The following is a 6,000-nucleotide window of genomic DNA, read 5'->3' as shown; positions in this document are numbered from 1 at the left end:
GAATAAACAGAAAATGAGTGACTCAGGTGCTAAGGGCAATCAAGGTATGGTACGGAAAGACAAGGATGGCACAGAGAAGAGAGGATGGGGCAGACCTCGAAAGCCACTGGTAAGACCTGGTCTCTTTGTCAAGTTGTCTTTTATGACCAGTATGAAAAGGTCTTGTCCTCCATCAACACAAATGAAAATTTCAGTCACATCTTATTTGGAACAGGATATGTAGACTTTACATACAATGTACTAACAGCTTAGGGACATTTCACAGTGACTGTTTATTTTGAAAGTTTGTTCCTAATTTGATTTGTCTGAAATCCAAAGTCACTTTTACTACTATGTCACAGTCAATAAAAGCTTCATAATAAAAGAATAAAATTTTGTTAATAATTTTATACTAAAAGAAAATTAAAACCCATTTAAAATGACTAAAAATGGTGTTTTCTCCTGAATATTCTAAATTGATTGCAGACCATTTCATCATTTTTCAGTTTCTTTCAACTTTATCTACATATTCAATAAAGGTTTGGACAGGATCTCTGGCAACAATACCTCAACTGACCACATGACATCCTTGCTTGAAGCTACCTACAGATTCCAGCATATTAGCTGTCACTCACTTTGGTTCATTCGATCGATCAATCAGTCATCCAGATACACCAGTTTTTAGGATTGTGGAACCAGGAAAGGCTAGATTGAACCGAGAATCTGCTAGATTATGGAATGTCATTCAGTGTAACAAAGAACCTGTCTGATTGTGAGACCCAGCTTAGTGACTCCTTTTCGAATTGCAGACTCCTTGCGGTCTCTCTTCTTTGCATTTCTTGCCTTTATTTGGCAAATTATAGCATGTACACTTTGTCTTCCCAGTTCCAAGTCCCAAATATCCACTTCACGGATGCACAGCACCACGAGTTCACCTACACTTTGTGCACTCCCACTTATAAATAAAAAAAAAAAATCACACTTTGAATTTACTTCCATTCCTGTTTCTGTGTGATCGTGATAGGCAATAATACAGATGTGACCAAAATAATTTTCATTTTTGATTTTGTAAAAATCTGTGATGTAACTGTTAAGTCTTAAGTCTTTTCGGGCAACTGTTCCTTTTGAGGATTTTCATGGTAGCTAACCAAAAAGGTAGGCCCAGACCTTTCTTTCCTCATCAGCAGTCTCCAGTTCTTCATGGGGGACCTCCAGGTGTTCCCAGGCCAGCTGAGAGAGATAATTCCTCAAATGGAACTTCAAACTGTGTCAAGATCTCTTCCTCGCATTACAAGCACAGTGTACCTCCAATGGGAACCAATCAAGGGATATTCTTACAACATGCCCTAACCACCTCAACTGACTCCACAAACTGCTGGAGCAGCTCAGCTCAACTCCAAGGCTCTTCTGAATGATCAAACTTCTCACCTTGTCATTTACAGTGAGCCCACTAACCCTGTGGAGAAGCCTAATTTCTGCCTCTTGTATTTAAAGCCTTTTTTTCGGTCATTACCCAAAGCTCATGACTACAGGTGAGAATGGGGATGTGGTCTGAATTCTGTCCAAAGACCCTGTTTTACTGGTACACATTGATATAATGCTTAATTAAATTCTGACGCTATGTCAGTCTGAGTCCTCCTTTCCCATTTTTCATCACTTGTGAACAAGACCCCAATATACTTGAACTCATTCACAACAGGCATTTGCTCCCCTCACCTGGGGGAAGCTTGCTTTTTTCAGGTGCTGATTTTCATGGCAGTGAACCATTTGAGTCCACATAAACAGTAACATTTTGACAAGGCCTAAAGGATATCACACACACACACACACACACACTTTCTGAACCGCTTGCCCCATATAGGGTCGCGGGGAACCAGAGCCCACCCGGCAACTCAGGGTGTAAGGCCAGAGGGGGAGAGGACACACCCCAGGACGGGACGCCAGTCCGTCGCAAGGCACCCCAAGCGGGACTCAAACCCCAGACCCACCGGAGAGCAGGGCCTGGTCCAACCCACTGCACCACCGCACCCCCCGGCCTAAAGGATATCATTATTTGCAAACATCAGAGATGCCACCACAGGTATCCCCCTTTGTGCCTTTACTGGGTTTTGATATCCTGTGCAGATCAACATGAAAACAGATTAAATCCATTTTGTCCCCCTTGAGTCCATGATTGAACCATCAGGCAGAGTCTCCTCTCCAGTACTATTACATAAGACTGACCAGGGAGGCTGAGAAGTGTGATACCCCTGTAGTTGGAACTCACTCCTTAAGGACTTATCAGTCCAGTTTGCCAGTCCAGCAGAATAAAATATAATTTAAAATAAATAAGCTGGAAAATGTACACTGGCTCCTCAACTTATGATTTACATAACATTTGTTTGTAAGACCTAATATTGTGGGGTGGCACAGTGGCACAGTGAGTAGTGCTGCTATCTCACAGTGAGTGGGTGGTGTGAGAGGACATAGGTTCAATCCCTGTTCACTCTGTGTGGAGTTTGCATGTTCTCCCTGTGTCTGCTTGGATTTCCTCCCACAGTCCAAAGACATGCTGGACAGGTTCACCCATAGTGTGTGAGTGACAGAAAGAGTGTGTTCCACTGATGTATGGATGAGTGACCCATTGTAAGTAGTGTATCTAGCAGTGGGGGTGTGGTGGTGCAGTGGGTTGGACTGCAGTCCTGCTCTCCGGTGGGTCTGGGGTTCAAGTCCCGCTTGGGGTGCCTTGTGGCAAGCTGGTGTCCTGTCCTTGGTGTGTTCCCTCCCCCTCTGGCCTTATGCCCTGTGTTACTGGGTTAGGCTCCGGTTCCCTGTGACCCCCGTATGGGACAGGCGGTTCTGAAAATGTGTGTGTGTATCTAGGAGTGTAAGTCACTGCTGAATAAGGGGTGTGGGTTGATAACACTACATAGAGTTCATTGGAAGTCACTTTGGAGAGAAGTGTCTGCTAAATACATGTATTTGTGCGTTACATTAAGAGAAAGAGACATGGCTGCAGACATGTCTCTGAATGTAATGCACAAATCATTTTTGCTGAGATGTACATCGCTTTGGAGAAAAGTGTCTGCTAAATTAATAAATGTAAATAAATGTAACTCAAATTTTTATACCATATCACAAGCAATAAAAGCAGAATAATACATATGTCCATTAAATGATTTGGTTCTATGAAAACTTCAGAGAGCTATAATAAATAAAAATACTCAAAACTCTTCCTTCCATCTCTTTTCAAAAACTGCTTGTCCAGTTCTCTGTATCTCCACAAACTACTGTTCAGTGAAGACTGTTGACTGATTCATAGCCGAATTCAGGGACATCAAACACGAGCTGTAAAGACATAAATGCTGTTTGGAGCATGTGGAAGGAAGGCAGTCCTGTAGTCTTACTGTGTTGCTGTTCCATCTGACTGTATTTTGCTACCAACTAATGGTGGCAACCATTTAAAATATTGTTTTGTGTCATTTTCACCATATCTTCACTGCTGGACATTTAACTGTTGACATAAAATATCACAATTCTGCCATACAATAGTGTGTATGAAATTATTTTTGGAAGCAAAACACACACACACACACACACACACACACACACACACATTTTCAGAACCACGTGTCCCATACGGGGTCACGGGGAACCAGAGCCTACCCGGCAACTCAGGGCGTAAGGCCGGAGAGGGAGGGGACACACCCAGGACGGGACACCAGTCTGTCGCAAGGCACCCCAAGCGGGACTTGAACCCCAGACCCACCGGAGAGCAGGACTGAGGCCCAACCCACTGCGCCCCCCGGAAGCAAAACAGTATACAGTATAAAATTCTTAAGTAGAATGCAATACTGTAGTTGGTGTGTGAATTACAGTTGCGTTTGCCATTATTACTTAAGCTCCTCACATTGTCAGATTCTCCATTTGGTCAAAACCATAGCAGATGTGTTTAAGAGTGAAGGAGTAACCAAAGCTTTTGGTGCTTTTTTTGAGAACAATCATTTTTTTTCCTCCAATTCTGGTGCTCTTCTGTAGGAAGCCAGTGGCTCCCCTACTCCAAAGAAACCTCGAGGTCAGCCAAAGGGAAGCAAGAATAAAAGTACCGCCAAGGGAAAGGCAAGTCATCGGTACTTCTGTGCACAAGAAATGGCATTTCTCCGTATGTAAAAATTAATCTGCAATGTGGAAGAAGTTTCTAGTTTTGGATTTCCGTTGACATATGCCCTGGGATGTTCCTTTTGATGTATTTAGATTTTTAATTAACCAAAATTCTACAGTTACTTGTTCATTGCTTTAGATGAACCTAACTCAGACATGCTGCAGAGGACATTAGCTATATGATACCATAATGTTCAAGCCAGATGTGTGGATCTTACCATTTACCTGTTTTCTTTGAAGGAACATTTCAGATCAAGTATTTGAGAGAAAAGGTCAAAGAAATAAACTTTATATAGGACACTGTAGAACATTGGAGGAAAAACATGTAACAAAAAGGGAGTAAACTGAAGAACTGTTTAGTCTGCAATACTGAACATGCAAACTGTGATGACAAAACTTTGATCTTAATTTTTTCTTTTAATAGTCATTTATAACGATATTGATTGTGTGGAATTTAAACCTGGGGGGTGCGGTGCTGCAGTGGGTTGGACTGGGTCCTGCTCTCTAGTGGGTCTGGGATTTGAGTCCCGCTTGGGGTGCCTGGTCAGATGCTTGGTGGAAAAGTATCTGAAGGAACTCACCGTATGGACTATACAGTGAGGATCAGGGACAAAGAGAAAAAACAGGCACTAAATGAATATAAAACCTGGTGACATCTAAGGATAGGTATAACAATAACCAAGGAATCTGTCAAGATATGGAAGTGTCACAATGAATCATGATCAGGAAAGGATCCGAGGAAAGATGAGGACACAGGGAAAGACAATGACTTTTGGGAACTAGGAAACAATGGGGAAGGTTTCAATTGAACACATCAGAAAGACTGAAAGAAGGACTGAAGAGAGTTGTAAAGTGCTGGGTAACAGTAATCGTTGAGGTACTGCACTTTACCACTTTCACTACACTGTGGAATTGCTTGGTTCATATAGTTGGCACAGAATGTCCAGTGGCTCCAAGAACTGATATTGTCCTTTGCTGGTTAGTAGTGTTCATTAGCTTCTTGGTGTCGTGGTAATGGTTATTTTCCTTTTTTCTTATTGCTCCATTGCATTTGAATTTACTATGTAGCAATCTTTTCTAATGAGAAATGAGTGGAAAGCAAAAAAGAAGGGATTGCTCAATAGAAGAAATAAAAATACAAAACACAGTTGGGGGGTTTTAGTTTACCTAAAATTAAATACCAGTCATCAATTACAGCTGAATCCTGTGGAAAACTCACGTTATCCAAAGACAATACATTGACTTTTTTCATTTATAGCAAAATTTTTCCAACAACGGCCTATTCTTCACTCCCTTGTGCATTGTATTCAAACTTTATTAGGGTTAAGAGAAACGGAAAGCAGTTATTACCAGAAAAAGATGGACTGTAAACATAGTTTCATCTCTTGTATTTCCACATGATTAGTTTAACGATGCTTTTGGGCTTTCTGTTGTGACTGAAGTGTTTAACCGAAATGCAGGAAGCACTTGAAGAGCAGGAAAGCAGTAAAACTCCTTGCACCACCAAATGCCTGAGAGGCAAACATCTTAATGTCAGGGGGAAATTAAAATGTTTCCCCTTACTCAGTGCTTGAATGCTGAATTCCATCCACTTGAATTCCATCCGTGCAAAATGCAGGAGATTGCTGCTAGGTGACAAGGTCAGTCAATCTTATTAAATAAGATGTGACTGTTGACATTTTATACAAGTGAAATAGCACTAATTTTTATTTTAAGGTGTATTATTTCTATGCCACTAAATCAGCCTCTCCTTTTCAATATAAAGGTGAGCGCAAACAGTTATTTTTCTGGAGCTGGAGTGTTGCCCTTCTTGACGTAGTTGGCAAAAAGCTAAAAGAACATTTTATTTCATTCCGTATATTTTTCTTTCCAGAATGTAGA

Source organism: Scleropages formosus, chromosome 16 (assembly GCF_900964775.1).
Source record: "Scleropages formosus chromosome 16, fSclFor1.1, whole genome shotgun sequence".
NCBI lineage: Eukaryota > Metazoa > Chordata > Actinopteri > Osteoglossiformes > Osteoglossidae > Scleropages > Scleropages formosus.
This window is presented reverse-complemented; position numbering follows the sequence as displayed.